This window comes from Euprymna scolopes, chromosome 8, assembly GCF_053919585.1.
Source record: "Euprymna scolopes isolate OS-2025 chromosome 8, ASM5391958v1, whole genome shotgun sequence".
Lineage (NCBI taxonomy): Eukaryota > Metazoa > Mollusca > Cephalopoda > Sepiida > Sepiolidae > Euprymna > Euprymna scolopes.
Window position 1 is genome coordinate 1,294,902 of NC_136489.1, and position 23,715 is coordinate 1,318,616.

A 23,715-nucleotide genomic window follows, 5' to 3' on the forward strand; every position below is an offset into this window, starting at 1 on the left:
CGCTAGTGCGTAAGGATGTATGCGCAAGATTAAGGCGGCTGGTATGTCATTAAATCATTTCCTCCTTAATACCAGGAAGATCTGACGTTGCCCGGGATTGAATGTTTCACACGTTTATGTTTTTAACGTCATCGAAATCGGTGTAATCACCCATGGTTTTTCAATCAAATCGATTGATTGCCTGCTCTAGTTTGGGACCCATCGTGGTGCACTGATAGGAAGCTTAACATTCCTCCAAGCAGTGACTTAGTCTATAATACCTTACAGTCTACATTGGGCTGTAGAGAACATAAAATCATTTTTTTTATATATATATAATGGTTTAAATTAAAATGTAAAATGCAAAAGTCACGTATCCTGCTTTAATTGTGTTCTAAACAGAAACATTCATTTCGATCGTCATATCAAAGAACCTACTGTTGATTTTATATGCTCGGCCTTACTGCTTGTACCGTGATAATGGCTTTAAGTTTAAAATGAAAAAGTTAAGTATCATGGTGCAATTGTGTTTTAAACAGAAACATTTGTTTCGAAAGCGTCCCTGTCATATCAAAGAACCCTCTGTTGATTTCATATGTCAAGTTTTTCAGCTTGTATAGTAATAAAATTTCTCAAATACACTTGTGATGTTAGGCTGTGTAAGGTGTTAATGTTAATCAAAACCGCATGTTCCTTCTTTCATCCGATTATTTTGATTATAGATTATCGATATTATCGAAGACATTCCGATATAAACCCTATCTAAGAACACTGCCAGGCACATAAAATACCTTCGTGTGAAATTTCATAAAAATTGCCCATCCGTTTTTTAGTCCATAGGAAACAAACTCACACACTCACACACACACACACACACACACACACACACACACACAGAAACAAAGTTCATTTTATATAATAGTAGAGATGCAGGTTGATATATACATAAATACTATATTTACCACGTGAAGTATGTTGAAAAGAAAATAAGAAAAATATATAATTTTGTTTTTGCGAGTGATATTCGGGCCTTGATGAGTGGTGACTAATTTGTCGAAAAATATTCTAGTTGTGACAATACGTAAAATGGTTTAAACTATGAATAAATTAGAAAGGTGTTTACATTAGATGTCAATAACAATGATATTTTAGAAGACGGTAATGGTCATGCAGGAAAAGGCAGTCGGAGCGCGACCCCATCTAAGGCTGACTGCGTTTCGATTAGTTGAAGGAGCGCCAGCGAAAGCTGATACACGTAATTCTTTCAACTCAGGTTGGTGGGATATGATCGCCCACACTTAATAAACAAGAAACGCGTTTCATTATAAACCACATCATTTTTTTCAGTTACAGATCTCTTGTACCTCTATTTTTTGGTTCTGAATCCACACAACATGTCACATAATTGGCGCAGCAAGAGCGGCACACTTATCAGTAACTTTTAGAACAATTGCTAAGTAATATTTTCAATTGAAAATTTACTAAAATATTCAGGTAAAATGATGAATCTCAGATTACTTCACAGTATGAAATCGTTTTAAACCTCATACAGATGCTGTCAGATCTGAAGTTGATTAGCAACATGTAACGCCTACATTGAACTTGCATTATGTAATAGCATGTCTAAATATGATTTTGAGTATAAGTATTAGTTTTCATCCATGAGATAAGGTTGCGAAACAATACTTTTTGGCTAATCATTTGAGAGATCTGTTCGGTAAAATTAGGTTGAACAGACATTCCTCTTGTCATAACCTTTCCTTTCAAGCCACACCTACAGTTGCAAATTTAAAAAAAAAAAAATTTTGAAACTTTATAAACGCATCCATGCATGAAAAACATGATCTCCAAAAAGTGAACTAAATAGACAAGTGAATTTAGTGTTTAGACAAATTTAATAAAAATTTACTTCATAACATAAATTGAAGTTTCAACCATAAGTTCACGTGATCGTTACCGATAATTTGAAATATATAAATTCATTATATACTATTCATATCAGCTCCAAAATCTTTTATTTTGCGTTTTGTTCTACAAAGAAAACTTTTATCTATATACCTATAAATTTGAGTTCATCTACATATATATATATATATATATATATATATATACGTATATATATATATATAACTATTTCATTTATTCACATAAATTTACTATACGAAAGTATAGATTTATGCGTAAACTTTAAGTATTTACTTCAAAAGTGCTCAATACGTAGGTAGAGCTAGTTAGTAATTTATAAAATATATATGGTGATTAAGCTACACTGAATATTCTGCGTTTCATCCAACTATAGGATTCGTCAGGCTTATGCGCATAAGCCTGACGAATCCTATAGTTGGATGAAACGCAGAATATTCAGTGTAGCTTAATCGCCATATATAATTTATAAATTACTATATATATATATATATATATATATATATATATACTAGCTGTACCCGGCCACACGTTGCTGTGGCTCAGTTTGTTAAAATGGAACACATTCCTCAAGAAAAATTGCATTTTGTTCGTTTATTTACTTTTATTATTTTTTGCAATTTTTTAATCAATAAAAGTTGTTGTTTTTTCCCCAAAAAAAGATTAATTTTTTACCATAAATTGTTAGGTGAAAGTTTTTTTTTCAGGAAAACTTGCACTTTTTTAAAAGTAAATTTGGCAGAAAACGTTTCTCTTTTAAAACGGAATTTTTATTATAAAAAGAACAGATGAATGCTTTATATGAACACTGTAAATAGTTATGTGAATGTAGAAAAAAGTTTGATTCTTTTTTTCAAGAGAATGTACAAATTATTTTTTTTAACAGATCTTCAGAAAATAAACAGAAAAATACTTCCATCATCAATTATGCAGAAAAATAAATAAAATGCTGATTTAGTATTTCAACATTATGCTTATAAATTACGATAAAACTTGCTGTATATGCGCTGTTTTACGGTTGTTGTAAAAATGGAACGGAAACTTAAATTTCGTTCCGTTTCAATCTTTCTTAATTTTTTAATTGTGCCCCCCCCCCAAACGAATATAATCAAAACAGTAACATTCAACAATTGTACTTTATGTATATAAAACACAAAATATTAAAAAAATAAAAAAAAGTTAATAACGAAAGGGAAATAATTCCATTTTTAAACGAAAAAGTCAGTTTGGTATATCTTTTTGTTATTTTTTACATAATTCCAGCTTACCATTCACATTGGAAATGTCAACATTTATAGGTTGGCGGGTACGTTTACAACGAATAAACACTCCGATCTAGTAGATGTATCAGAATTTTTGTAGGAATTTTTGACACCCCTATCACGAAACTGCGAATAAAATATAAAAAACTCGCAATTTCTCCTTTAAAAGTGCGTTGTTTATTTTCTTTATGGATTATACTTCCCAAATAAACTATTAAAGTTGTTTTAAAAGTAATAGAAATATTTATTTTTATTTAAAAAAAAACAGTAATGAATTTTACGAACTCAATATTTTTCAATTTTTAAACTTTAAAAATATATCAAAATTTTTCTATTGATTCTATTTTTACGATATTTTCAGGATCAATGTGAAATTCTATACTCTTTCCAATAAACCGAATATAATATTTTAGACAAACGTTTTTTTTTTAATTCACGCCCCCCCCCATTTTGAAATGTCTATTAAAAAGTAAATAATTAATTTACTCACCAAAGTTTTATATATCACAAATTGAAGAGAAAGAGTCAATAAATAATATATTCAAATTTAAAACAAAAAAGTAGTGTTTTTTTAGAAATTTACCTGTAAAGTTCGATGTTTGTTTTTTTTTTAAAACCACGTTGTTTGTTTTTTCTTTTGTTTTTTTAATGAAACCTTGGTCTTTGCTCTTTTAATTGAAAAATAAATTAGGGCTTGATTACATTTTTCGAGTAGTTATAAGCTTGGAAAGACAGGGGGGTCGAATAATTCACGCCTCCCATTTTGAAATGTCTATTAAAAAATAAATAATTAATTTACTCACCAAAGTGTTATATATCACACATTGAAGAGAAAAGGTCAATAAATAGTATATTCAAATTTAAAACAAAAAAGTAGTGATTTTAGAAATTTAACTGTGAAGTCCGAAGTTTAAAATCTTTAAAAAAAACACGTTTGTTTTTTGTTTTTTTTTAATTTTTAATGAAACCTTGGTCCTTGCTCCTTTAATTGAAAAAAAAATTAGGGCTTGAGTTACTTTTTGGAGGAGTTATAAGCTTGGAAAAACCGGGTGGAATTATTCACTATTTTTCACGAAATTTCTGACACACCTACCAATCTACTCATGTTAAGAACGGCTTTCGTAATAGACACCCCTAACCTCGCCAGCATACCCGAAAAGCTATAAAAATTGACGTGTCGTATATGAACGATGAGTTGGACGTAATGTAAAAATGTACCGAATTTAAAAGGGAACGAAATTCAAATTTCCGTTCCATTTTTACAACAACCGTAAAGCAGAGCATTCTATGCAAATTTTACATAACTTACTGTATTAATGCTATTTTTTTTAAGCAAAAAAAATATTTAGGTTTGGCTATAAATTCCTAAACTCATTTCACCTTAAATAATTTAGGTGACTGAAATAGGAATCTAATTGAATCTTCAATTTTCTGAATAGTATGCGAGAAATTCATTTTTCTTCGAGTTATATTGAATTCATTAATACGGACTTTAGGTTTCGGAATGTTCTTGTAAAATTATTTTTTATTGTTACAAATTACGATGCTTTATTTAAATAAAAAAAAAGCAAAAATAAATTCTTGCGTTTTTTATTTACTACTGAAAACCATAACTTTAGTAAAGGTATTTTTTGTTTAAACAAAATAAAACATTTTCACTAAGAGTTAAGTAAAAATAATTAGTTCATTATATTCTGCGATCATTATTTGATAAATACTGAAATTTTCATTAAAATTGGTTAATTTCCTGATTTTTGGTGAATTTTTAAGTAAAGGGGGGGGTCAAAATGTTTATACACTTTGAGCGTCGGCATTCATTTTGTCTGTAGCTACCATTTTTCGATGAATATTTGATAGGAAAACGACCACGTGTGGTTAATTTAAATAAAATTTCAATCACATGATTACATTATCAATAATCATGTGATTAAACCCATTGAAAATTTACCGATATTGTAAACATATTCTGTTTACATTAAGCCTGTGAGACTAAAATATCCTTTTCTGAGATTTAAAAAAAAACCCGCGAGATCAGGAGAAAGAAATGTCCAGAAAATCGCTAGATTTTTAACTTTTATCATCTGAAATTTTCAAAAATCGCTAATCCCCCCCCCAAAAAAAAAACTTCATATTTTAACTTCCTACAATAAAAAAAATTATAAATATAGTATATTCAATATATAAAATGTTCCGTGTTTTCTCACTATATGTTTCTGGAATTATATTGAAGCGGTTAGCTCCCCAGAAGGCTTACACGTTTTTTCAGAGAGGGCATTTTTTTTGCAAGAAACAATTATAAACTCAAACTTTTTATAATAAATGTTAAATTGAAATATACTGCCTGCAAATTAAACATCACAATAATGGTGCAACATATTTTGAAATTAGAAAAATAAAAAAATAAAAAAACTTTGTTTTAGCATGTTAAAAGTATTTAGGTTGGTAGATAATTAAATTCTACTGCATTGGTATAAGTTTGTTTGTTTTTTTTTTTTTTGCTGTTGTTTCTTGCTTTTTACAATTTTCGACTAAATATTTCTAAATTAAGCGGGATTGCTTAGATAGTATTTTAAACTAAACTTCGGAGGTTGGAATGCCCCCCACCTAAAATGTACTTGGAAAAATCGGTTTTATAGCGAGATTTAAGAATGGTTAGCCGAAAAAAAGGTGAAAAACAAAACAAATAATCAATAAATAATTGTTACCAAAGACAATAAATAAATGCTACTTTCTTTTACTTACATGAATGAGTTTATTTTACGTTTTAAAGTATTTTCAAGCGCTTTTCTTTATTTTTTAATCTAAAATTGCAGGTGTGTGGGTGCCAAATATCTCCGGATTTTCTAGAATTCCCCGCTAGATTGCAAACGAAATCTCCAGATTTAGCAAGAAAACCGCTAAATTGGAAACACTGGTCACGTGACAGGAAGCCGTAATAAATAATTGTCCCTAAATAAAAAAATGGCCTATCGGTACAAAGAAAACCACCTATTTATCATAGAAAAATTAAGTATAATGCTATAATTAAAAAGAAATATATAAAAACACACATGGATATAGTAAACATATTATACCAAAACGTGGAAGCCATCCGTCCAGTGGTTTTTTAGACTATTAATTGCGAACGAACCAAGAGTTACATTTTTATATATATAGATATATATATATATCGGTGACCTTCTCCGTGTGTGTGCGAAAAATAAAGATAAGGTTGCGAAACAATACTTTTTGGCTAATCATTTGAGAGCTCTGTTCGGTAAAATTAGGTTGAACAGACATTCCTCTTGTCATAACCTTTCCTTGAAATCATTCAACCACGGTAGTGGTTGAATATATGCTTAAGTCCGAAATTGAATGAATCGAGACACATTCAAACCCCCACCACTAATTCCGTTCGCAACCAAATTTCGAACAGGTTATATAGTTGGATAGAACACCTCATTAGCTACATTTTGAAAAAAAGATTTCGAAAATTAGTTCAGTAGAAAAAAAGTTACAACAAAATATGTGAGTTCACAAACAGGAGAGTAAGTACATAAGTGACTAACGCTTTTTTTTTTTTTTGCATCACTTTTTTTTGTATATAAATATTTTTTTTACTGCGATTTTGCCAATATGACATGTTAGCGTAACGGTTAGAGTACCGGGAGTTGGTGGAAAGATTTTAGGTTCAATCCCGTGTATCGGGGTTTTTTTATAAATAAAAAACCGAAATTTTTTTTAATAACTAATTTTTTTAACTCTCCTTATGATTTTATAGTGAAAATGGTGAATTTATCGATTAAAAATATTAGTGAATTCTCTGATATACATATTCTTTGAATGAACTCAAATTTTTCGTTATCACATTTGATGAAAAATGTAGTCATTACCCCTAACAGCCTTGCCTCCTGCGAAAGTTTCAATTTCTGTCCACTCGGAAAAAGGTCACCAAGTTGGCAATTCCTTTTATATGTAAACAAGACCATTTCTGTTTTACGGCTACTGGATTCTAATTCATTTCGATTAGACCATTTATTAGGAATATTTAATGCCATTTTGGCAATGCGTCTGACCAATGATGCTTTTGAACCCGCGACCAGCACTGCGATGTCATCAGCATCAGCCTGTGCATAAATATTCCTATTTTTAAACTCCTTTAAAAGAGGATTCAGCATACAGTTCCATAGTAAAGGTGATAAAATCCCACTTTGGGGGTTTCATTTAACTACTTCCCTTTTAACAGTTGCCCTCAGTAGTTCTACTTGAACTGTTCTGTGCCTCACCATATACTCAATCAATCGGATGAGTACTGGTGGCACATTGAGTTCTCGTAGCGACTTGAACATACTACTGAAGGGTATGTTGTCAAAAGCTCCAATGATATCTAAAAAGACACCGAGTGCCATCTTCTTTTTTGTTAGTTTACGCTCTATACAGATCACGAATTCATGAACCGCAGTCTCGGTAGAGACCCTGGCTCGGAACTACTGTGATTGAATGAGAAATATTGCATAAATGTGTGTTTGAGAGCTAATTTTTTTGGCAATCATTAATAAATATTATAAATTTATATATTAATGCAATAGCAATGCCTGGAAAAATCATGAATTATATGGAAAAATGCGCGCATGAAAAGTAATATTCTTAAGATTTTATTAAACCTGGAAAAGTAAAAATATTCTAGTAAAGTAAAAAATAAGAATTTTTTAGACTTAAAATATTGCAGCTAAAAATAAAATTTGAATTTTATAATTTACATAAAAATTAATAATTTTATTATATCATAATTAGGATTATTTAATTCATTTTTATGTAAATTATAAAATTATTAATTCCATCTACTAACTAACTAACTAATGAATTAATTTTATTCAAACAATTTTCACTACATAAATATATGCAAATAATAGGGGGGAAATAAGTTCAGTCCAGCGACTGACACCCTTTCTAACTCAACAATAAACAACAACATATGCAAATAATAAATAAAATATTTATCAATATTCAAATTTTATTTTTAGCTGCAATATTTTAAGCCTAAAAAATTCTTATTTTATACTTTACTAGAATATCTTGTTCTTTACTTTTCCAGGTTTAATAAAATCTTAAGAATATTACTTTCCATGCGCGCATTTTTCCATATAATATATAAATTCATTACATACTATTCATATCAGTTCCATTAACTCAAGATTCCAAAATCTTTTATTTTACGTTTTGTTGCTACAAAGAAAACTTTTATCTATATACCTATCAATTTGAGTATATATATATATATATATATATATATATATATATATATATATATATATATATATATATATGGATATATATATATCGGTGACCTTCTCCGTGTGTGTGCGAAAAATCTCTACTAAGCTTTTCTGTGAATATTAGTTTTACAGCGTTGAAATTTGATATATAGGGTATTTTGACTTGTAGTACACTCTCGATTTAGTTTTGAATCGGTAAAATAGTTGTTAACTGGTCAAAATTAGCAAAACAATGCATTGACTTTGGCCTAGCGTAAGTCGACTATACTCGTTTTTTTGCGCATGCGCTAATTAAACGTGACAGGTTAAACAACGTTATTTTTTGCAGATTTTGTGTACATATGGATTAAGGTTATACACTAACGGATAAGGCTGGAGAGCTATGTTTCGGTTTTAATTCTATCAGATGACACACAAGTCAATTTTTTTTCCTTTTGAAATCACTACTATATATATATATATATATATATATATATATATATATATATATATATATATATAATCGATAAATAACTGACACTATATTAATAAATACGAAATCTGCATAAATTAAAATATAATATTTAAGCGTGTTTTACAACCGAGCAACGCTGGACGGCCTGCTAGTTAACTCTAAATGTATCTTCAACATCGATTCCATTACGTCACAAATAAAAATTAAAATATCAAGACTATTCATGTATTTGTCTTAGAAATGATTGTACGTAAAAAGATTTTGTTGATGTCGAATTCATCAAACATATAAATAATATGTCCTAAATTTATGTATGTCAATTTATAGCACTATTTAACATGACGATTCTTATAGTAACTCGATTTTCTTTCAGCAGTATTATAAGAATGTAATGTTACTTCTCTAATAGCTCAGTTTTTAAATGAGTATTTAATACTTATGTTAAATTTTAAGATAAAGCTTAAAATAAATAAAATCCAGATTACAACTACCAACGCCTGAAAGTATCTTGTACTTCTATAAATCTACCATTCGCCCATGAATGGAGTTGTCACATTTGAGCTGGTGCATCTGCTACTAGTCTCTCGCTTCTGGACAGGGTTCAAAAGAGAGTCGCTAACCTGATAGATCCTGAACTGTCATCTAAGCTTCAGCCTCTGTCCTCTCAACGAAATGTTGCATCCCTCTGGCTGTTCTACAAATATCTTAATGATCCGACGAAACACAAACCCTAGTACCCCGACGAACTACAAACCCTTGTACCCCCTCGACGTAAATACCCCCGACAAACCTGACAAGCAGAAAAATCCCACCCATACACAGTAGAGATCCCTAGATGTAAGAAAGCCTTTTACCCCAGAACTGATAGATTTTGGAATTCCCGTCTGGGTTCCTACTTTCCCAACTGTGCTGACATGCAGTAGTTCAAGTGTAATGTGAACAGACATCTTGGTGATCAACTTCCTACATAGTATCCCTGCAACTTATTCCTCGTGGCACTGTGCCTTGTTTGGGGCGAAAAAGAAATTTAAAAAAAAATGAATGATCCTGGTCGTTCCTGATGGCCGTATATCTAAAGAGCATGACATTAATGCATGTGTACTCAGGGGTCGATACTTAGACCTTTATTATTCCTTCTCAAATGACGCGTTCGATATGGATAGATTAGCTGATTACACAACTCTCTATACTCGATATTCAGGCTAATCGAACTCGCACATATCAAAGACAATGGCTCAATCCTTAGAAAACGACCACCAGTTTGAAGTAGAATGGGGTCAAAAATGGATGCTTATATTTAATGCTCTAAAAGCAAAGCTCCTTTTTTTTTTAAATAATTATAAGAAACTGTTCCAGCAACATATTGTCATTATTATACTGTCGGGCGTCGCCGGGAAAACTAAATGATTATTATGTTATTCGAAATGTAGATGTTTGAATGTTGAAAATACAATAGAAAAATAATGTTGATGAAAACGAGATATTTCGATAGGTTTTGGAATTTGGGAAAATAGAATGGCAGCTAAACTATGTATTTAGAATTATACTTGGTAACAAAGATTTTAGTTTTTATAAATAATGAATCATGACAACATATATAAAATTGTTCAGTTCGATTACACCAGAAAAGAGTCCGAAATCTTATTCTTCGATGGTGACCATGACGGAAAGAGGGGGGGGCGTTCTCTTGGGTGAGTGTTCTTGCCTCGAGATTCGGCTTCAATCTGCTCTCCTTTAGCCCAGGCATTTGCTTATATTGGAAGGCTGTTCCCCAGACCAATCAGAATTCAACACATTATTTTGGGAAAGTCCCGATTCCTTGTGTGTGTGCAAACCTGTAAACCTTGATAAGTTTGCGAATCTGGGACCAGAACTCAAAGGATGACACTTTAAGCTCTCGTACTCAAAAAGCCAGACATCCCTGAGCTGGGTTTCGTCAGGCCAAGAACGAAACCATATTTCGTTCTAACTTTTCAAATGACATCTCCTATCATTTTTCCTCAAACAATGTCAAAATAATATGTCTGCTTTACAAAAACACAATAAAATCATCCTTTCAGCTAGGCTACCCGCTGCTGTCCGGGCACCTAATAATGTCCAACAGACAATATCAGCATAATTAACCGGCCTTACTCAGTGTTTAGGGGGGGTCTCAGTCTCCCCAAATCGGGAGCTGTATCGCTCCCTGAGGCGGTCTCGCCACAGACGTCAGGAAATAAAACTGCATAAAATAAACGAATATCGATCATCGCTCCTCAGGAAATCTTCTTGCAGCTTAGAGACCGTAAGTTAAGAACAACCAACGGAAGAAGGTATGTTCCCTCTTTTTAGCCTGAATAACCCTCCAGCAAGATTTTATTCGCTCCTTTGTTAAAAAGAACTATTTTTGTTCATTATTCTCCGATTTGCTGAACTGTTTATTATATGTGTTAACACACACACACACACACACACACACACACACACACACATTTAATAGACAGCATATATGAGCATATAAATATATATACACAATAAATAGACTAGCACTCCTCGGCCTAACATTCACAGACCACATAAATTAGCAGATATAAGTAGAATATACTCGTTATGCTTTTGCAAAGAAGACAAGTCCCCCCTACTGCGTAATAATAAACCTTTCATATTTGCCAATATCCTATATTTACAATAAAACAACGATTCGCCTATGTATAAAATATCGTTGTCATCTACCGGCAGGTGCACCGACCACTAGTTTCTATTTCTTGCATAGGATACTAAAATGAATATATAGCTACAATGTCCACTAAGCTTCCGCCTCTTTCTCATCACCACAATTACGCATTCCTATGCCTGTTATACAATTACTTCGATGGAATATGCTCCAACGAAATTGCTGCATTTCCACTCCTGTAAACATAAATACCCTCAACAAACCCGACTAACAGTTATCTCCTACCCGTTTAAGAGGCCCCAAGATGTTAGTAAACGTCCTATTCATATTCTTATTTCGTTAAATCATTTCTCTTTGAAATTTCCTCCCTGTTCCCTTTTTTCCTGATTGTATTAAATTTCACGCATTTAAATTAAATATGAACAAACCAGTATCTATTATATCTGGTCGGGCTTCTTACATGGACCAGTGTGACTCTTTCTCTCCAGATTTTTCTATCTTACATCAACTGCTTCAGATCTTCAGGAGCACAGTTAGTGTCATGTGCAATTTGCTAGATTTACGTGAATCTAGGTAATTCTATACGCGAGCGCCCGTGCCATGGAGTCCACAACAATACATTTCACACCAGCTCTTGCTTGTTTCTCTGGCAGTGACCGGTAAATCGTAGACATCACACCCTGATGGTAGTACTTATGGCTGGTAGGTTGCCATAAACTTCCTGCTTGGTGGGATCATCTTATGTGTGGGTGTGTGTGTGTGGGTGTGGGTGTGTGTGTGTGTGTGTAATTTTATGAACATATAAAATCCCTAGCAAAATGTAATTTTCAAAGTATACAAATCTTATAATTTCTTTTATACAAGCAGTTCAGCCTGGATTTGCTTGGGCCCTATGTACTGTTTATAATTTATCAAGAAGAAGCGAACTCTGGACCACAAATAGACTATAAATCCACTTTTCTGTGAACACCAGTGAGATAATCGAAAATAATTTAATAAATTTCCTGAGTGAAACGATGGTATATAGAAGACAGGACTTAAAACCCGCTGTGCTGCTGCTGCTTTTTGTTCTTGTTTCCTTGTTTCTTTGTTTCTGACTATCGGTTTGTTTTACATTTTAATTCTTAAATGTTGGTATAGTCGGGGAAACAAGGAGCAAGAGAGAACATACAAATAGAAATGAAACTATAAGAGTAGAAAATTTTCTTGCATCTGGTGACCTCGACAGTAACGGAGTGAGATTTTATTGTAAGTCACATTTGTTGGGAGTATTTATGTTGAGGGGTACAAGTGCAATAATTTCATTAGAGCATTAAAAGCATGGTAATCCAAAAACAACTAGGTCGCTATTTTAAGGGAGTAAGAGCTAAATATGATTTCAAAAAATAAATACATCAGGTTAAAAAATGGGAATGCTTGGTGTCCTCCAAGACACGAAGCAACAATTAAAAAATAAATATGGCGAATAAGCATCCTTGGAGTTACACTAATTTAAAAAGAAATACGTTCAGGAAATTTATTTCATTAGATAAGTGTCTTTTAAAATTCAGAGATAGGGTCTGCAGAATCCTAGGATGGTGTGTTCACTTTCGCATTAAATTTTTTTTTTTTTTACCACATCCTCGTCATTGATTACTTGATCTCCTTCAGATTCAGACGAAGGGACCAGAAGTCTTGATTTGGGTAAACGTCTGCTGTTGCTGCTTTTGTTGTGGCTAAAACAGGAATTTTCCTTCCCTAAGGTTAATTTTGGGCTAGAGTTGGAGGTAATATTAGAATAATATTGATCCTTTTGGTAATTGTGCTCCAACCTGTTTTGCTTTGTTTTTGTTGATACTGCTGCTGTTATTAATTCTACTGCTAGGATTACTGCATGCACTTTTAGCTATATAGCCATGTCAAGAGGGTCAATGTAATACATTGCATGGATAGAAATAATATGAGAAAGAAACGATGTGTGAGTCTTAAAAACAAGTTCTGTTGTTATCAGAGGAAGATTAAATCTGGACAATATAGGAAGATATGTGCAGAAGAGGAGACTGTTGTTGTTGTTGTTGTTGTTGTTGTTATGATGATGATGATGATGATGATGATGATGATGATGATGATGATGATGATGATGATTTTTATCTCTGTTTATTTGACTCATTAATGAGTCGACTTAACCAAAATTAATTTACATTGCACTTAAAACGATCATTTTGTAGCCAGCTAGAAGCAACCCTGCAGTATTGTGTCCCACAGACGGACAGTCCTGGAAAGAAGCTTTGCTTATAGAAGTCTCGTTTAGTTTTAGGTGGAAAGAAAAAGAAAAGGAAAACTGTTGACAGTGATTTAAGATAGATGAGTTCTAATAGTATTTTCAAACATATCGCTTGTTCTTTTTATTTGTTGATCGCATCCCATTGTCGTTTCAAATGCATTTCTCTCCAACAATAATTATATATGCTTTGCCATCTGTTTACATATTTTAAATACTTCATTCCATTGTAATATACGAGGTGCCTTAAATGCGTTTTCAGACTTATTTTGTACAGGCATTTAAAATTGCAATATATGACATGACTGGCCAATTTTTATGATTTCAGGTTCAAGTGAACAGTTACAGCAGGAATTGGAATACACCCTACAAAGGCCTACTTGTCACTGCTGTTTCATGAATCAAGTATCAGTTTTTGAGTTGCATAAGAGATTCAAGAAAGGCAGAGGGGCTGTGAGGAATGATGAGAGATGTGAGAAGAGTAAGGAAGTCAGAATATAAGATTTGATTGATCAAATAAAGAATTTCATGGATAAGGACTGTCGTGTGTTTATAGATACAATAAGTGCACAGTTTGATGTCAGTGTCGGAACTGTGACACAATTATTCGCAGGGAACTGAAGATGCGGGAGATCTGTGCAAAGTTTGTCCCATTGGTGCCCAGAGAAGATCAGAAAGAAAAACATGACAGAAGGGAGATGGTCGAGCTGATCAATTCAGATCCTGCAGTTCTTGCTGCTCTGGTGACTTTCAATGAAAGCTTGATCTACTGCTATGACCCAGAGACCAAAAGACAGAGTTCCCAGTGGAAGCTTACTTGCTAGTTTCTGCTTTTCTTTGATACAAATCTTTATTTCTTATTCTACTTCGTTGAAGCCGCATCTGATCAACTACGATTCATTACATTTCAATTTTTTGTTGATATATACTATACGATTTCTTTCTTATGTTGATATTTATTTGATAATGAAAAATGATGGGCGTCATGAATCTGATCTCCATTTAATTCTATTGTATTTTCTTTATGATTTTATGATTATTCTGTTTCTTCTGATGTCCTTGTTGGCATGCATATGTCATTTGTGTGCAACTAGTGATCGGTGAGTAGATTGTATATAACTAATGTATTTTCCCATATAAAACATGCATTTCTTATATATTGGATGTTTAAATGCTTTTTCGAATCTCTGTGGATTGTAAAACAACCCCCAATTGTCTAAAGATGCAGTCATTGCTTGGATACGAATGCGTTTGTTTTGCCCACAATGTGTAGAATAGAGCATGGTGACATCATCAAATGTACCCTTATTGGACGCAATCGCACCAGAAAAATCCTTTATGAAAACAAGTAATAACAAAAGACCAATAATTTACAAACGTATAAAGCAAAAAGACAATCGCATCGAACAAACAAAGAAGAAACGAAAGAAAATATGCTTTTATGATCGCATAGCTTTCATTTTTTATGAGTATAAGCAATACATTTATAATAGCGATATTTATTATCGGTTATAAAAGCATTCAATTCATGCAAGATATAATATGCATCATTAACCACTTTTCTTCTCTAGAAGAAATGAAAAAGAACGCGGTAGCGGTGATTCTTTATTCGAAGAGGTTTTCATCAAACAAACTTTTGCCTATGACAAACAAAAACTCGTAATCTGAGCATTCAGTACATCATGGCCGACGGACAAACGAATAGATGCTTTTGATTTTCAATTTTCTTATCAGTTTGTTCAAGATGTGGATGAAGCTTTCTACCGGATGTCACACATTTACTATCTTATATATTCCAACTGAGAATACCTTTAAATGTTCTGACCATCCCTTTAACTGCAATTGTTTGAATCTCTCTTGCACTTAGTACACCGAATATATTTGTCATGTAGTGGTTTTTTTTAATTATATATCTAAAAGTGCAATTTCAAATTTTAACCAGACAGATCAATAGATGAAGCATATGCCTGACTGATCAATTAACGGATCGATACTCATGTAGAGATACTTAAACACATTTATAATATGATACGTCTATTAACTTTTGGCATTTTCAAATTTAAGCGTGACAGGAGAGGAAAATGTTATTTCAAACGCAAGTGTGACAGACTGACAAAAATTATTTTTCAAACTTAAGCATGTTAGACACCTGAAAATTCTATTTTAAACGTAAACATGAAAGACTAATCCACGGACAGCATTTTTATAAAGCTGGTTTCTACTTGAAAGACATTCATAGCAAAAACTCATCTTTTATCACAACTGAAAAGAAATCTTTTTTTCCACGTTCCTAGAACGAATTTCCATAAACAAAGTTTCCTGTTCTGTGGAACATTTTACCACAGAACTGTTCCATACAGACTACAATATGGCTGGCCTCAAACCCTGTGCCAACATTCGTACTCATAAGTAACCATTTTTTTTGTTAATTCCACTAAATACGTGCTTCAACATAACACTGACAATCTCATTAACCCTTATCCTCCAGTTTATGCTGGCCTTTAATCATTAGAAAGGCATGTTTGAACATATCTAGAGTAAGATGTATCCACTCAATTTGTATGTTTAGCTATAAAAGACTTAATGCACACTCAATTGTGACTGACTGACCGACAGATCCTCTCATATAGATAAAAGGACGCATCTAAAACAATAACAAAAAACGGAAATGATGGTGGCTAAGTAGTTAACGACACAGATTGAAAATCCAGTTGTGCCGTTCGAATCCAGTTCGTTTCGCAGAAACACTTTGATCAAACCAACACTTTGACCTTGTGTCTAACCCCTTGAAGAGGAGAAAAATGAAATAACGATAAAAAAGAATTACAAAAAGAAAAGCGAGTTACGCAAGTTAAGAATAACAATGACAAAAAAATTAGGTCAGTTATTGTACAAGCGAAATCTTAGTAGTCCCCTTTTATAGCAGTTTTTTTTTTATGTTTCGTGACCCGAGAAATGGATTTGACGTCTATCAAATATGGAAATTGGATTATTGTCATCTTTATGTTCACACCTTTATATAATGTGATACCTTTCGCGTATAAAGACATTCCTTCTTTTAAAACAAAACAAAAACAAATAAAAACTATCCAAGTCATTCCATTTGCTAACAGAAATATCACTAACAATAAAAAATGTATACCAAAATCGAAAATCAAGACCTGAATTATGTTTCGGAATTCTTTAGATAAGGATTGATATATTTTATTTTTTTGATTATTCGACTACTTTCTCATCTTGAATGTTGTTCTTCCTGCGTTTTGCGCGAACCTTTTCAAGTCTCATACAAAAACACACGTTCACATTTAAAGCTATATTACTTGTCATATACATACGTGCACACAAACATACGCGCCCACGTCCACACACGTACATATATTCACATTCGCGTACATACATTCACATTCACGTGTATATACACACACGCTAACACACAAAGGAAATCCACACATGCGCAAAAGACCAGCGGAAACACCTATAAAAGAAAGAACAACAACCGGCTTATTCCTTTTCGGACCAGCTCTCAAACTGAGAGGTTGGGCTAACCAGCCGCCTCTCTTTCGGGAGGCGCACGCTCGTGCGCGTCACATACCCTGCGACTTTGTATGGGGCACGAGCTAACAGACCATACGTACACCTTCTCACTCTTTCTCTCTCTATCTACTACTGGTCTCTGAGAACACCTTCGTGTAGCTGACTGCTAACTGACGTCAACCCTCTATCCTCTTCTTTTTCTACACGCTGGACTATCATTCCAATTTCCACTACATCACTCACTTCTTTTCCCACGCGCGAACAAACGATAGGGACCCGACCGTGAGAGGAAAACACATTTCATTTTTCCTTCTATAATACCAATCCCGCAACAAACGAAGGTTACACCCGCCCGCCCGCGCGGACATGAACACATGTTATATCTAAAAAATTCATTCTTTCAACAGTAAATAAACGATACGTTTATCTTATCCATCAATTGAGTTTTTTTTTTCCTTCAATTCCATTCGTTTCATTCTTTTCTTGTAGCGAGTTAGGCTATTATTATATCCTGGTCCACAACAGTTCTGATCGATGTAACCTCCTACTTTTCGTCAAGTGTATGATATCGAACTCTGGAATCTGCATGGAATTTCGAATGGAAGCCTTTATTTAAACCACGCGTTGCGTTGGGATTAAATTATCTATATTTAAATACTGGTATTAATATTAGATTTAAGTTTACCATTGCTCATATCAGGTAAACACTACGTCTTTTTTTATTTCATTATTTTATATATATATGTGTGTGTGTGTGTGTGTGTGTGTGTGTGTGTGTGTGTGTGTGTGTGTGTGTGTGTGTGTGTGTGTATTGCTCTATCAAACTGTACTAATAAAAGAAAGCAGAAGAAATGTCAAATATATGCAGATAGGAACGACATGAAGAATTTCTACGATAGTCTCAAGGAAATTTATTGTCCAACTCCATCCAAATCATCACCTCCTCAGTGCAAACGGATCCACTCTCCTCACTGACAAAAACGTGATCCTGAGAAGATGGGCGGAGCATTTTAAAAGTGTACTAAACCGTCCCTCTACTATCAGTGATGAGTCTATTGACTGCCTCCCCCAAATTACTGTAAACAAAGAATTGAATAAACTCCCAACCCTCGAAGAGACTGAGAAAGCAATCCGCCTACTGTCCACTGGGAAAGCGCCTGGCTTAGATTCTATCCCAGCCGAGATATATAAAGAGGGCGGCAAGACCCTGACTGAAAAACTCCATCAGCTTTTCCACATCATCTGACAGAAGGAGGCACTTCCCCAAAATTTCAAAGATACCTCCATCATACATCTATACAAGCATAAGGGTAACCACCAGGCCTTCGATAACCACTGGGGAATATCCCTGCTATGCATTGCAGGCAAGGTACTGGCCAGAGTAATGCTGGACAGACTCATAATTCATTTGGAAAAAGACCTCTTGCCGGAGAGCCAATGTGGATTCCATAAGGATCGTGGTACTACTGATATGGTGTTTGCTGCCAGGCAGCTCCAAGAAAGGTGCTAAGAACAAAATGTAGACCTTTGGTCCACCTATGTTGATCTAACCAAAGCCTTTGACAATGTAAGCAGAGAAGGTCTCTGGAGAATAATGGCAAAGTATGGGTGTCCTAGAAAATTCATTGCCATCATACGTCTGTTTCATGATGGAATGATAGCCAGAGTGCAAGATCGTGAGGAAACCTCTGACCCTTTTGAATGGAGTGAAACAGAAGTGTGCTTTAACTCCCACTCTGTTTAGCCTCATGTTCTCTGCGATGCTGACAGATGCTTTCGTAGCCACTTATGTGGGCATTGGAATCAGGTACAGGGGATCAATCTTCAACCTCAGGTTACAACGGCACGCTAGGAAATTAAATCACGTCCACACTACCAGACTGAGGAAACTGCTTGACATAGGCTGGCAGGAAAGGATACCATACACACAAGTCCTCTCTCGTGCTGGACTCCCAAGCATCTCCACTATCCTGATGAAGGTTTAGCTTCCCTGGGCTGGTCATGTAGCCTGCATGCCAGATTACAGACTACCCAAGAAGCTTCTGTTTGCTGAGCTCCAACATGGCAAGCGCTCCCATAGCGGCCAAAGAAAGCGATTTAAAGACACTCTGAAAACATCACTGAAGGCCTTTAACGTAGATCCGTCATCATGAGAGCAGACAGCTTTAGATAGAACTAAGTGGCGGGCTACTGTTCATAATGGTGCCCACAAATATGAAACTTACTGAAAGGTTACTGCAGAGAAGTGCAGAAAGGACAGGAAGGACAATGTTTTGAAACCCTCGACATCTGCTATGATTCCCTGTTTCTACTGTAACAGAACTTTTCAAGCAAAGATTGGTCTTATCAGCCATATCTGTACTCACCGATGATAACTCCCCTCCCCTACCCTACAGGATGATTAGATGGTCCTCGTCGTTTCGACGGACAAACACACACACAATAAAAGAAAGGGACAAATGTTTTGCCTGACTGTATGGGGTTCGGACTCAATCCATCATGCAAACAATTGTTGATGCTATCTTGATGAAGGACAAGCGCATACAGCAGACAGCATCTACTTATATTGATGATGTGCATGTGGATGAGGATCATCGCAACAACTTTGAACTTCTCAGCAAAGAACCATTAAGAAGTATTAAAATATATCAATCAAAAACTCGTGTATTTCATTAAAAGAATTTTTTAAAAATCGATGAATCGGATTTTTTGTTCTAGGGGAATAAGTGAATGTGCGTTTCCTTTTTAACTACGGAGGATGAAAAATACTAATTTTGGTTTACACACGCAATAAAAAAGAGACATTATTTATGTCGCTTGGCCGAATCCGTATTGCATAAATTTCATTTTAACAGCAGCAGCTCTTTACAGCTTCGCGCAAAACACGTTGCGAAAATGCGATTTTCTACGACCCTCGCTTTAAAAAAATCCTTTTATTTAAAAAATACATAGAATTTAAAATATGGATAAATTCTTAACAATGAAGAATGGAACTACACATTTAATAGTATATTTTTTAAGTAAGTGATTGTTTGCCATTTATATATATATATATATATATATATATATATATATATATATATAAGCATGTCAAATATATATATATATATATATATATATATATAATTATTTTTTTACTAAGCATGTCAAAATATGTTTTCTTTATTTTTTTTAAAAGAAAACTGCTTTAAAAAACAAATATTTCATAATTTTCTATTAAACATGTAATTTTTTTTAAATATGGTCTTTGCTCCTTTAATTGAAAAGAAAAATTAAAGTTTGAATTACATTTTTCAAGTAGTTATAAGCTTCGAAAAATAGTAAGTTGAATTATTAAAGTTCTGATCATCATTTTTAATGTCCACTTTTTGATACACCTACGGCACGACCGCACACATTCATCTCCTTATCTTGCCCACCTAGATGTATCTTTAAGGCGACTGAGTTGTAATTAGCGGAGAAGCTATCCCATTGTAATGCGTTCCACGGATTTGAAGCTATTGCAAAGCTCTTTCCATTGTAGTTCCGGTCAATGAAAAGACAAAAACAAAGTCTTGTAACGTTGTTATAAGTAGACGAGTTCTTGCTGTAAATATCGTCCAAGGAAACGAATTTATTTTAGGTGTTAAAAGCCTCCCTTTTCAGTAGTAAACTACTTGGTCCAGGCCCGAAGGGAAAGAATCAACGTGACCTTGAGAACCAGTGCTCTTCAACGCGCTGCTATAAAACGTTGTGTCGTTTGCATAGTTATTAACAAATTATCTCAGATAAAAGCGAATTAAACTTGAAATAAATTGGTAGATGTGTGAGATTAATGAACATAGTAAACTATTATTATTTGGGGGGGGGGCTTTGAAATGAGGATTCATAATTTGCGCATTTATTCTTTTGAAGACTGTTATCCTAATCTTTATAGTTTGTTTCACCGCGTTTCGGCCAACTCATTCTCTGGCCTTCTTCATGCGATTAACCACGACGAGATAAGCATGATGAGTCTTGTAATTACTGCCTTCCATAGTTATTGTCTCGCAATTTTTGGCCAATAATCATCTGGTCTGCTTTGGGTAGGATTAAAACCGCTTTCTTCAGAAAATGCTCACCTGGAACCATAAAGATTCAACACCTCTATTCACTGCGACACGAACTTCACAGGAAGAAAGCCAGAAGATGAGTTGGTCGAAACATGGTGAAACAATAACAACTATAAAGATGAAGATAACAGTCCGCAAAAGAATGAACACATAATAAACTATTCCTTTTCCTTCTTTGTTCATTCGGCTTACTCTGCAAAACGGAAAATGAAAAGGGGTACTAATTAAAGTTATTTGCTTTTTAGCTTTTGTCCAACTCGCAGTTCGATGTAAACATCTGACGCCAGACTACCAAAAAGTGACAATAAAAGAAGAAGTAAGTCGAACGTACAAAGAAAGAAAAGAGTTGCGTTTCGCACATTAATTTCTAATCTACCACAAATTCAAATCGATTACGCGACACAAACTATGTATTTTGATCATATATATATATTTTATTAACTATTATTTAAAAATTTATTTGAATATCTTCAAGCTAGCAGACAGTCGATATAACTTCTAGATGTTTCGGATTCCAGGTTCTGCGCCTAACATGTCTTTGCCTGTCACATATAGAGACAAAAGTTTCCTTTTCCTGTTATTTGACAGTTGAAATCGATTATTTCAAATTGGACGGCAACGAAGTAACTTAACTGTTTGACATTTGGTGAAAATGAACCTTTGTATTTAAATGTAATAGCCATAATTTGTCAATTTAAATATTTATGTAGTTATTGAATGAAGATTTTAAAATCTTTATTTTGCACCTTTTTTGTGATTTTCTCATTTCGTAACTGAAATGGAATGGTATAGCTGGAAATGTCTTCTCAGTTATTAAATTATTTCTTTCTGATAGGTTCATAAGAGTAGTAGTTGAGGGGCAAAAATCAGAAGTTCACAGTATTAATGCTGGAGTCTCTCAGGCGTCCATCCTGGACCCAACTCTCTTCCTGATCTACATTAATGATCTTCCAATTCACATCCTTACATCATTTGTAGACATTTATGCTGATGACACTACCATTTATGGTAGCACATCTAAGACAGTAAACGACCAAGTTCTCTCCGATTCTCTCTCCTCTGATGTTGAACACATGGTACAATGAGGAAAAGAATTGGTTGGTTACTTTTAATGCATCTAAAACCAAGCTTCTCTCTTTACATCATCAACAATCTGATCCATATCTGGCATCAATTGAAATGAATGGCCCTCGTCTTCAGAAGGCCTCAAGTTTTGACAAGCTTCTGGGCTTGACCGTTACTCCTGATCTTAAATGGAACACGTACATCAAATTTGTTGCCAAGGCCGCTGGAAAAATAGTCGGATCTTTCTATCGATCCAGTAGATATCTCACTGCTGATGCAATTCTCTATCTATATAAGAGCCAGGTACGTCAAAGAATGGAATACTGCTGCCACATCTGGGCAGGAGCTACTAGAAAGGACTTGTCCTGCCTTGATAGAGTTCAAAATAGACTTCGTAGCCTCGTAGGAGATGTCCTTTTCTCTTCGCTGCAACCTCTATCTCACAGAAGAGATGTTGCGAGTTTGTCTCTGCTGTATCGTTATTTTCATGGAAAGTGTTCGACTGAGCTTCAGTCTAGGGTACCCCTCGCCAAACTTTCACAAGAAACACTCGTCTAGCTGAAAACACTTTCAATAATTCCCCCCCACTTTTTATCTGTGCCTAAACCTAAACGTAGATTCCATGAAAAAAGCTTCTTTCTTAGAATTGCACGCCTGTGGAATCGTCTTCCGTTTTCCTGCTTTCCGGCTGACTACAATATGGTTGTCTTCAAGTCTAACATAAACAAGTTCTTGATGAGCCGCTCCATATAAGTTAAATTTACCGAATTGATTACTATATTGTCCAATTTCTACTGTACGCTCTTTAACGAGTGGCCTCTTGGCCTTGATAATGTGGTGATGCCTGTGGAAAAAAAGACGACAGAAATTTAAAGAACAGGATAAAACGTGCGTGCAAGTCTGTTGATTTAAAACTTCTTTTTATTTATGCATTGTTGATCACTGATTTCTGATATGGACAGGGTTAGGATTGAAATGCAAAAGTATGCTTGGTAGAATTTGTGGGATGGGTCTGGATTTTTGTGTATTGGTATGCGTGAGGGGATGGGTTAGAGGCCGGAGAGATAGGATACAAACATTGAGAAATTAATTAAATACGTAATTCTTTCAAACGATTTAAACACGTATTAGTTGTATTAACGGGTGTGTAAAAGTTAAAGGTGTAATCGGATAATTGAGACTTTTTTTTCGTTTATAAAATAAAAGGTTGATAACCTCGTGTGACAACCTACCTGAACT